Source organism: Bidens hawaiensis, unplaced genomic scaffold (assembly GCF_021521415.1).
Source record: "Bidens hawaiensis isolate Kalapana, Puna unplaced genomic scaffold, B.hawaiensis_p1.1 tig00027998_1, whole genome shotgun sequence".
Classification (NCBI taxonomy): domain Eukaryota; kingdom Viridiplantae; phylum Streptophyta; class Magnoliopsida; order Asterales; family Asteraceae; genus Bidens; species Bidens hawaiensis.
In genome coordinates this window covers 32,103-44,109 of record NW_027494540.1, presented here as the reverse complement: position 1 = coordinate 44,109, position 12,007 = coordinate 32,103, and the positions used below count along the sequence as shown (strand labels likewise).

At 45.1% G+C, this 12,007-nt stretch overlaps 1 pseudogene; it reads right to left on the bottom strand.

Annotated features, from left to right (window-relative positions):
- Positions 1 to 2,055, bottom strand: LOC143576126 (protein RTF1 homolog pseudogene; annotated as a pseudogene).
- Between the last annotated feature and the right edge of the window lie 9,952 nt (positions 2,056 to 12,007).

The window sequence follows — 12,007 nt, the reverse complement described above, 5'->3', positions numbered from 1 at the left end:
ACAACATAAAAAAGCACAAATATGGGAATTAAAACGGTAGCTGCATACACCAGCAAGCAACTTCTAAAGCAAACCCCTTCGTCTCTTGTAATCACTAACCGACAGAGTCAATGCATGCCTCCTCCCATTGTTCTCAGGAACCTGACACCCAACCGTCGCCTCTATCCTCTGTTTCCGAGCCATAAACCCAGCTTGAACCCCGTGGGGCCCACCAAACTTCTAAAGCGCTGCCAATGAAATCGGCAGGTCAAAATCATGCAACATGTTTGACTCGGTACCTTGATCAGGCGCATTAGTATCCACCAACTTCCCTGCATCAGCAGCCGTCTCCAATGCAGCTGCAGTAGCCACCATTCCGGCTTTGGGCCCCACCCCTGCACCAGTCTGCGCATCCCCTCCATTAGCTTCACCCGCACCCGCCTTGCCCGGCTTGGAAACATAATAATTCCTTGACCGAGTCCACCTTCTAGAAAACGGGTTGTAACCCGCTTCACCAGCCTTTAAACCCGTGTTAACCGGCTTCATTTCAGAAGCATTCTTGAAATTCTCGACCCGATTCTTTCGGTTCATTTCTGCAAGTCTTATTGCTTATCTTTCATTTGACCTTGTCTAGAAGCTTCTAGTTCTAGAAGCTTTGCTTTAATCTTTTCAACTTCCACGTCATCATGCCTCATTTGAGCCACTTCCATGTCTCTCCGTAACCGATCTTTCTCAGCCGCAACGTTTAACAGTCTTCTTATAGTTGACTTTTTCTCTTGCAACATTTGCTTCACGGTTTCTGCTGAGTACCCAAACGAGTTTGTTTTTTCAATCGCTTCTCGTTTTTCCATCGCCTCTTCTTTACTAGGCATTCGTCCACCGTGGCGATCAACCTCTCGCATCAGCTGCTCAAACTCTTCTTTGAGAGGCGGCGAGTCGGATATCATAGCCATCTGCCACCTGGCAGCCGAACTCTCGTTTCCCCAAACAACGTTTAGATATTTATGAGTCATCTTGTTTTCTAACTTCTATTGTCGGTCGGGGTCCGCTGCATCCATGTTTCTGACTATGCAGAGGCGGTAAATCGGGCCCATTTTGACTTTCCGATCCCGACACGCACGAAGCAACCGATAATCAACTCTTCAAAAAATGGCTCCATAAACCATTTTGCCAATTTTGACCTGCGTATCGTGATTCCTTTGATGTCCTCGTATGCAAGAGCTGAGGACTCGTTTGAATTTTCATCCTCACTGTTGCCCATTTCACCTGCTGAGTTATCAACGTCACTCTGTGTCCCACTACTAGCATGCTTTGATGTGTATTCCTTCGGTATGACTGCTGAATCAGTATATCTACGTTTTGGATGAGCCTCTGGATCTTGCTGGCGTTGCTTCTTCTTGCGGATTACATCCAATGCGTCTCCTTTTGCAGCTGCTGCAGCTGGGGCCGGGTAGGATAATAACGTACTCGGTTGCCCGTGTGAGGTGGGCTGTCTTTTCTTGACTGGTTTGATTTTTCTTTCTGTTTCTTTATGTTGTCCTTCAAATTTTTATCATTTTGAACGGTCAGCTAGCTCCATCTCTCTGTCAAGCTCTGACATTTTTGCAAGACGTTTTCTGTCTTCTTCACCTTTGTAAAGATCACTTCCAACTGAGTCATCATCACTGTCACGTTGATGATCATACCTATCATCATCGTCATCATCATCTCCATCATCATCACGGCTGCTGCTGTGTTCATCATCATGTTCTGCAGGATCCAGTCTTTTCTTCAATGGAACTTGTGAAGCAGAAGGCTTTCTGCCTGCATACGCACGATCATCATCCGAGTCATCATCTCTTGAATCACTTCCATCATCAGAATATGAACCTTTACGCCGCCTTCTAGATGGCGGTGGAGAATGCTGGTTTCTTCCTGTTACTCCTGCTGCTTCCAGAAGCATCTCATCCAAATCTGCCATGTTTCCTGCATATTATGTAGCAACTCATTTAGTAACTGAAATAACTACCTCAACCTTATATAAAACCCAAACCATGTATATATCATAATGCATCATATTAACTGATATAACTACTTCATCCTAACATAAAACCACCCCATTTTATATATTATTATGCATCATATTAACTGATAAATCTCCTTTATCCTTCCATAAAAACACAACAATATTACGCATCATATTGAAATAACTATTTCATCCTTACATAAAAGTATAAAACCACAACCTTTTATATATTATTATGCATCATATTAACTGTAATAGCTACTTCATCCTTACAAAAACCACAACATTTTCTATATTATTATGCACCGTATTAACTGAGATAACCACTTCATCCATACATAAAACCACAAACTTTTCTCTCTTATTATGCATCATATTAACTGAAATAACTACTTCATTCTTGTTGGTTCAGGCCCAAGTTAACACAAACAATTCACATACTTGAACACACAATTTACTTGACACTTTCTGAACTTCAAAGGAATTACAATTAAAATAAAGCCGCTGAATGTTAAAATATGTTTACCTGCTACTCCTATTTATAACGAAAAACACATGCTGAAATAAACCCATGATCTCCCTAAATTCAGTTAATGACTTGCAACGTTCATACTCCCATGATCTCCTCCAAAAGACTTGACTTATTCAATATCATGACCCGCTTGCTATTCGGTGACATATTTAAACAAAACCGGCAACTGACTTTACCCGTACTTGACCCGTAACATCAAGATTTATCCAACAATTCTTAGATAAAACTGAAGAGGTATGCACCCGCCTTAACATCGAGCGGGGCGGGTCAACCCACAAGATATAGACAAGAGGCTTGAAATCAGGATGTCATGAAGACACAAAGCCAAAACCTATGCGCGTGGCGCATATCACATATGCTCACGTATCACATATGCTCACGCATATCACACATGCTCACGCATATCACACATGCTCACGCATCACATATGCTCACGCATCACATATGCTCACGCATATCACATGCTTACGCATAACACATCTGCGCATGAAACATCTGCGCGTGAGAATAAAGAGAAGACCTTGCGCATCCCCAGGATAGGCGCATAAAGGCCGCGCGTAAGCGACACATAACAAATGAGACAACAGTCTAATCCAAATCAGGATAAGGACAACCATGATTGTACTCATCAGACAACCTTCCAGAAGGTATCTTTTAAGGAATAAAGAATGTGCTGATGTTGACAGCTGCCAATGAAGGGTGGACAACTCAGCAAAACCCATGTGCCACCACGTGATGGCACATGGGTCAGGTAAAATACTTTGGTCAGAGAATAATCAATGAAAAAGCACCAGGTGTCCTAAGTACACGTGGCGCGAAGCAATAGGAGGAGGCCAAAAAGGCCCTAATTAGGTCTGAGCCCAATCATTGGAAACCCTAATACTATAAATACCACACCACCTCCACAGTTGGGGTCAGGCAAGAAAATATATTCCAAGCCCTTACTCATTTTCACATTCTTATCTTCTCCTACAATATCTTATTCTCACACCGGAGGGTTACCCCAAAGAGGACCCCTCTGTCCCTTTATGAGGGGTAAGCTCACGGTGCTGTTCGTTTTGTAGGTGGAAGAACTCGTATCTCGGAAAACCATCGGTGATATAGCACACTCATACCCGAAGAAACGTTGATCGTATACAAGGTAAGTCGATCCACGCTTCTTCATTGGCGCCATCACCTGTTACAACGGCAACAAAACCACTACTTCATTAATTTTCTCTCTGAAAATCTTCACCATGGTTTCCGGTGTTCAAAACAACGATCAAGTTCTGGAGGATAATGAGCTTGAGGATGTTAATGAGGGACATCAGGTTCTGAGGGTTACCCCAAAGAGGACCCCTCTGTCCCTTTATGAGGGGTAAGCTCACGGTGCTGTTCGTTTTGTAGGTGGAAGAACTCGTATCTCGGAAAACCATCGGTGATATAGCACACTCATACCCGAAGAAACGTTGATCGTATACAAGGTAAGTCGATCCACGCTTCTTCATTGGCGCCATCACCTGTTACAACGGCAACAAAACCACTACTTCATTAATTTTCTCTCTGAAAATCTTCACCACCAGTAACCATCCCTTCAACACAACACCTCATGATCAAACTGAAACTCCCCCAGACGATCTCACGTTCCAAAATCTGACTGGTACAAAACAAAAAGGACCAATGGACCCGGAAGTTGAAACCAATGACCCTAAAGAATGGCTCATAAACGAACAACGGCGTCTAATGGACAAATACAATGAGTTGGTAAAACACAAAAAGTTAGCCGATTTAACACAAAGGCTCGCATTTGATAAACAAACCATTCAGGGAACAGCAAAAAAGACGCGCGCGCTGGAAGACGGTGATTCTGTTCACACCGAACAAGCTGATATTAGTGATGAGGAAGAGGTGCACAGCATGAAGAAGACGCGAGATACTCATGCAGGAGGTTCACAGCTTCGCGCACACATGCACATAGCACCTGGAGCCAAAGCTGATATGGATTTATACACACCATACAACCCACAAGCGAAAGCGCAAGTGGACGTAACCACACCATATAGGCCAGCCATCTTGGTAAAACATTCAAAATTCACTGAGCGCATTGCAAAGGCTCCCATTCAACACAAAACCAAGATGCCAAGTGGTTTAGGCAAGTACGATGGTACAACAGATCCAGATGATTTCTTACAAGGTTTTATAACACTGGAAACTTAGAAAGCTGGACGATGCCAACATGGTGTCACATGTTTGCTCGCTGCCTCACGGGTGCAGCGCGTGTCTGGTTCGAAAGCTTGCCGACAGGACAAATCGATGGGTTCGAAGAGCTATTGGAAAAGTTCCAGGCTCACTTTATACAGCAGCGCAGACACACGCGCGACCCTGATGACATCATGCACTGCGTACGCAGAAATGATAAAACCATTGAAGACTACATAACTCGTTTCAATCAGGAATCTCTTGCAATTGGAGGCATCACTGAACAACTCTTGCGCGTGGCCTTTATACAAGGTGCGCGCAGTGATCAACTCCGCAGAGCTCTCGTGAGCAGAGAAGGCATGCCAACCGCTTGGGCTAAGCTTATGGAAGCATCGCGAGTCTTCGCGCGAAATGAAAAACAAATTGCCCAAGACAGAGCAAGAGATAAAGGGCATCGAACAGAAGCACCACGCAACAATGAAAGGAGGGGCAAACAAAACTCCGTATGGTCCAGGTTGCAACAAACCAATTATTCTCCCGCAGAAAAGCAAGCGCAACAAAGTTCACCCCCACCCCAAAAAGACATTCTTAATCGCGGAGAAGGTGACAAGAAGGAAGGTGGCAGAGAGCCTAACAGACCTCTACCAAGAATATGGACTCCCCTCACCAAAACGCCTTCGCAAGTGTTAAGCACAGAGAATGTCCAGTTTAAAAGCCCCAGGCCATTACTCCATAAGGGACCACCGAACAGTGGCAAATATTGTGAATTTCACAAATCCACAGGGCACAACACCGATGCATGCTATCATTTGAATGATGCAATCAAAAAGGATGTGAAATCAGGCAAGTTGGCTCACCTGGTAAAAAATCCAAGACCAGAGAATGAACAACCAGACGGAGCCTCAGCCAGTAAAAAATTCAAAAGAATCTGTGTAGCTGAAGGAGAAAGCAAGGGCAAAGATCGAGGAAGAGAAGCGCGCAAATCCAAGGGGATTGGCGCGAGCAACAAGTAATCTTTCCAAGAATCAGAGGAGGCCCGTCTATCAGCAGTCCTCTAGTCATCACTGCACACATCGCTCATTATGAGGTGTCAAGAGTCCTGGTGGACACCGGTAGTGAGTCAGACATCATGTATGAGCAATGTTTCAGGAAGTTGGATCCAGAAGACCAAGCAAGGCTCGAAGTTGTGAGTGCACCAATCTCGGGTGTCTCAAACGAAATTATTCACCCCCTAGGTTAGATACAATTCGAACTAACTATGGGGGATGAGAAGCACAAGCGAGCTGAAATTGTCAACTTCCTGGTCTTGCCCACCACTTCATGCCATAGTATGATCTTGGGTAGAGGAACGATTGCCCAATTCAACGCCATACCGTCACCAGCGCATGGCGCGTTGGGGTTCCCAACACCAACAGGAGTAACATTTGTGTATCGAGATCATTTATGCGTAGTAACAAGTATACCTCGAGAAGGGAGAATGAAGCTTCCAGTGGCAAACAACGCGCCAGAGGAATGGATTCTCAACCCAAAATTCCCAGAACAGACAATCACAATCGGAGCTACGATATCAGATGACACAAGAGTGAGAATGAAAAGATTGCTCACAACGTATATGTCAGTCTTCGCGTGGCAACATTCTGATATGACTGGGGTTCCGCGAGACTTGGCGCAGCACTCTCTCAACACATTCAAGTCTGTAGAGCCAATTGCTCAAAATAAAAGAGTCACGGGAGACGAGAAGGCAAAGGCCATGAATGAGCAAGTAGAAGATCTACTGCGCGCGAATATCATTCGCCCAATACGATACCAAACATGGGTAGCCAATCCTGTGATGGTAAGGAAGAGCAATGGGTCATGGAGAATGTGTATTGATTTCAAGGACCTCAACAAGTCGTGTCCAAAAGATTGTTACCCCCTCCCAAACATTGACATGAAAGTGGACTCTGTGGTGCCATTTAAGCTCAAATGTTTCCTGGATGCCTATAAGGGCTATCACCAAATTCAAATGGCACCACAGGATGAAGACAAGACTGCTTTCAGAACTGACAAGGGTGTTTTCTGTTACACAAAAATGCCCTTTGGTTTGAAGAATGCAGGAGCCACTTACCAAAGACTCATGGACGCAATTTTCAACGAGCAGATTGGAAAAAACTTAGAAGTCTACGTGGATGATTTGGTGATTAAAAGCAGGGAGGAAAAACAAATGCTCAAAGACATCGAAGAAACCCTTCGGCGCCTAAAGGAAATAAACATGAAGCTCAACCCGAGCAAATGCACATTCGGCATGGAAGAAGGGAAATTTCTCGGCGTAATGGTCACCAAGGATGGTTTCATGGTGAACCCAGAAAAGGTGGAGGCTATCCTCGGCATGCCCTCACCATCCACCATGAAGGAAGTTCAAAAGTTGAATGGTAGATTGGTATCAATTAACAGGTTTCTAGCAAACCATGCAAGCAAATCTACCCCATTCATTAACACATTGAGAAATTGCTTAAAGAAAAGCCAATTCAAGTGGACGCCTGAGGCCGAGCAAGCTTTCAATGAGATAAAGGAATGTCTGATAAATCTGCCTACGCTCACAGCTCCACTACCTGGTGAAACTTTAACGTTGTACCTGTCAGCAGGAGAGCGCGCCATTGGCGCAGTATTATTGGTGGATCGCAAGGGAATCCAAACACCAATTTATTATGTAAGTCGGGTGCTGACAGATCCTGAGACGCGCTACATCATAGAAAAGTTAGTTTTATCACTAACGAATGCGTCGCACAAGCTTCACAGATATTTCAATGGTCATCCTATTGAAGTCCTGACTGATTACAACATCCAGCAAGTCTTGCGACGTCCCGCGCTCTCAGGAAGGCTGACAAAATGGGCGCTGGAATTAGGGGAGCACACGATCACCTATAAGCCCCGTCCAGCAATCAAGGGACAAGTCTTAGCTGATTTCATCGCAGAAATCCCTGAAGGAAAAGTCGAAGAGGCTTAGCGCGAAGTAGACCCTCCGCAAGCCAATAATGAAGAAAACGTTTGGAGATTATTCACTGATGGAGCTTCAAACAACGAAGGGTCCGGCGCAGGCCTTAAACTGGTGGATCCAGAAAATCATGAGTATACTTACGCAATCAGGTTGGATTTCAAGAGCACCAACAATGAAGCTGAGTATGAAGCCCTGCTGGCTGGTTTGCGCATCGCACTCTAGTAAAGAGTTAAAAAGCTAGAGGCTCATGTAGATTCATACCTGGTAGCAGCACAACTCAATGGCCTTTATGATGCCAAGGAGAACACCATGCCTCTGTATCTAGAGCAGGCGAAGAAACTCACCGAACAATTTGACTCTTTCAGAATCATACACATTCCGCGCAGTGAAAATAAGTCTGCCGACGCGCTAAGCAAGATGGCATCAACCAGCTTCGATCATTTTGGCAAAGATGTCAGGGTGGAAGTAATCAGCAACCCGTCAGTGGGAGCGAAGTCTGTCCGTGTAATTCATACAACACCTTCATCATGGATAACTCCAATAATGGAATTCTTGAAGGAGGGAAAGGTACCAGACGATCGCGCACAGGCGAGGAAGATAAGACACAAGTCGCAGAACTACGAACTGCTTGATGGTACGTTATATCGACGCTCTTATCTTGGACCGCTCATGAAATGCCTAGACGCTGAGGAAGCAAGCTATGTGATCAGAGAGATACACGAAGGAATCTGTGGAATACATGCTGGCCCGCGCATGGTGGTTGCCAAGGCAATGAACGCAGGTTACTATTGGCCAGGCATGTACTTGGACCCGTTAAAAGAAATCCAAAAATGCAAAGCGTGTCAGAGCTATGCGCCAAACACCATGCGGCCAAAGAACAACTTGATTCCGGTGACCTCTGCATGGCCTTTCCACAAGTGGGCAATCGATATTGTGGGTCCCTTACCACAAGCGCCAGGGCGAGTAAAGTTTTTGGTAGTGGCAGTAGACTATTTCACAAAATGGGTTGAAGCCAAGCCACTGGCAAAAATCACAGCTGAGGCAATGAAGCAATTTATTTGGAGCCACATCGTATGCCGTTTTGGCCTGCCCATGGAAATCGTGAGCGACAATGGCAAACAATTCACTGACAGGAAGATATCCAGTTGGCTCAAGGAATTGCGCATCAACCAGGTCTTCACTTCAGTATACCACCCTCAAGGGAATGCCCAAGTGGAACGCGCGAACCAAAGCTTGCTGAATGGGCTGAAGAAAGGGTTGGAGGGAGAGTCCCATGCATGGGTCGAGGAGTTACCCAATGTCCTGTGGGCGCACAGGACATTAAGCAAAACCAGCAATGGCGAGTCCCCGTTCAGCCTAACCTATGGAACGGAGGCTATGATTCCAGCAGAGATTGGATGCCCATCCTATAGAGTGCTCATGATGAGTAAGACGGATAACGAGCGCGAAAGGAGGTTGGATCTCAATTTACTTGAAGGACGCAGAGAGGTGGCTATTATCAGTGAAGCCAAATACAATAGAAAAATACTACAATCAGCGCGTGAAAAAATGCCACTTCAAGAAGAATGATTTTGTCCTTCGGAACAATGAAGCTAGTCGCGCAATACCTCGGGGAAAGATGTCTCCCAACTGGGAGGGACCTTATCAAGTCTCGGAAGAATTGGGAAAAGGCGCATACGCTTTAAAAGATTTAAATGGAAAGAAGATCCCGCGCACATGGAACGCAGCACAACTTAGAAAATGTTTCATGTAAAAGTTGTCAAGTTTGTAATCAAGGCTTTTTAAGCCATTATGAATAATGATACGCGCTATTTTCTCTTAATATGCGTTCTATTACCTTTTGCATACATGTTTCACACTTCCCTTTATTAATTTTGAGCAATATGACAACATTGTATTGACATCAAACTAAAAATAAAACAAAGTAAAACATACATGTGCGAGCTTCAAGCTCAAACGCGTTAACGGGTTTTAACTCTAAAACGTCAGGGCCTTAGCCCAATAATATGAGCCTTAGCTCAGGGCCTTAGCCCAATAATATGAGCCTTAGCTCAAATTACTCATAGCATCCATCCTACGTATTGCGCAGCTGGACCATAAAAATACCTAAGCACTACTAAGGCAAAGCACATGCCAAAGCATAGTTGTTAGGGTCTCAGGTCGGGGCCGCGCATGGGATTATAACGGATATAAGCAGAGTAACACATACTGACACGTAAAGGCTAAAAAACTCATTCATAATTCCCAATAATAAATGCACGATAACGTCGCGCAAAAGAGGAATAATGAAATGCTAAGGCACATGTCAGCATATTCAGAATATTGCAAAATAACTTGAAATATGACAACTGTTAAGGATTAAGTAAAAATAATTTCCTTACAACCTTGTTCAAGTTTCAATGTGTAAGCATACCCTATATTCAACAAGCACACGCATGCAATAAAAGAGATGAATTGGGAATGCGCAAGATGCGAATAAGGGAAAAACAAAATTTTATTCCGAAACTTAGAAGTTTACAAATTTACAAATGATGAGGTAAAAACTACAAAAAAAAAAAAAAAAAAAACAGGAAGGGCTTTTCAAGTCTCTATATCAATATCAGCCTCTTCATCTTCCTCATCATTATTTCCTCACTCAGCATCTGGCGCAGCCCGCTCCTCGTCATCTCCAAACTTACCATAATCAAGCTGTTCGTCTTGAATATAGTCGTCTTCTGTCATGACAGCGTCAGGAGTAGGTCCTTTGGCCACGCCAGAGCCGCTGGCAGAGGTAGCATTGCCCGCGCCATCATCACTGCCACCAGTCCCTTCACATTCATCAAGTAATTTCTTTAACGCGCCAAGATCGGGCTGGTCAGCAAGCGCGGCTATCTGCAAGTCACAAGGAACAGTATGAGTACAAAAGATTATGAAAATAAGTCAAGTAAACTCATTAAGGTTAAAATACCTGCTCAAGGATAGGAATTGGAGTATTCAAGTACTTCTCCCCCACCTCAGCCATGTCAGCGCAGATAACGTCGAGCTGATAAGGGTAGTCGAATGGATTCTTTAGCATGCCATATTCATAACCATCCTTAAACCCTTCAGCCCGACCCACCAAGCGCGACGCTGCATTACAATCCATCACAAGGGTCTGAAACTCGTCTAAGTATTTCATCGCATAAGCGCAACGAGTCACACCCTGTGAAATCAGCCATTGACGATCCTGCGCGAGGGAAGAAACAGACGTCTCAAGAGCAGGGATTTGAGAGTTTAACAACTCAACAGTTTCCTTGGCTTGTTTTAGCTCTTCTTTGTCAGACGCTGCTGCCGCCAAGGCTTCATTCTTTTCCGCTCGCGCAGCATCGAGCTCTTTCTTCAGGCGCGCAACCTCACTCTCCAATAAAGATTTGTCAGTATTAACCTGCGCAATAGTTTGGTCACGCGCCTCTGCTTCCAACTCCAGGTCACGCGCTCGACGTGCGTACTTGGCCGCATCTGCCTCTGCCGCTTGCAGCTTCTCCCGCGCAGCTTGCAGCTCAAGCCCGCACTTCACAAAAGCAGCGTTGGCACTTGCCCGGTTCTCGCTAAGTTCTGCTTGGAGTTTCTCAGCCCTCTCTCGGGCATCAGAAAGATTCCAAGCAGAAACCTTAGCCTCTTGCTTGGCATCCGCAAGGGCATCACGTATCTTTATATAATCATTGCGAAGCTCTTGGGAGGCAGCAAAAAACGAAGACCCAGCAAAAAGGTGGTCATTCAGCAAGTCCACGCGAGCGCGATCCTCTTGAAACCTTCTTTCAGCTGGAGGAACAGAGTGAGCCCAAAAGTCTTCACATACGCCCAAGGATTGAAATGAGCTCTCTTCAGTGATATTCCAGCTCGGGCGGTATATGTGATCGGCTTCCTGCAAACACAAAGCAACGCAAAGAAACGTTTAGTCATCTAAACACTAATTTGGAAGTCTGCACAGCGGAGCAAAATAAGCTTATACCTGAGGAGAACCGGCAGAAAGATTAGCGCCAGCTGATGAGCTCCTGCCTGCCCCATGAGAAAAAGGATGCGTCACAAAATCTCGTGGCGCTATAGGGCTTGCGCGGACACCATCAGAACCTTCAGAATTAACCTCCTCATCATCCTCTAGAACAGGTCTCTTCTCCTGCGACTTGGAAGAATCAAAAATAGTCTCACGAGGAGGGCTGCGCGCAGGAGGAGGTGAGGGAGGTCTTGACGCTGTTAGAGTAGCGCGAAAAATAGTCTCCTGCTCCTTAGTGATCCCAATGAGGGGAGATTCAGTACTTGTAGGAGCATGAGCAGAACTAGCGGCGCCAGCGCTAGTGGTACCACCAGCAGCTTGTGT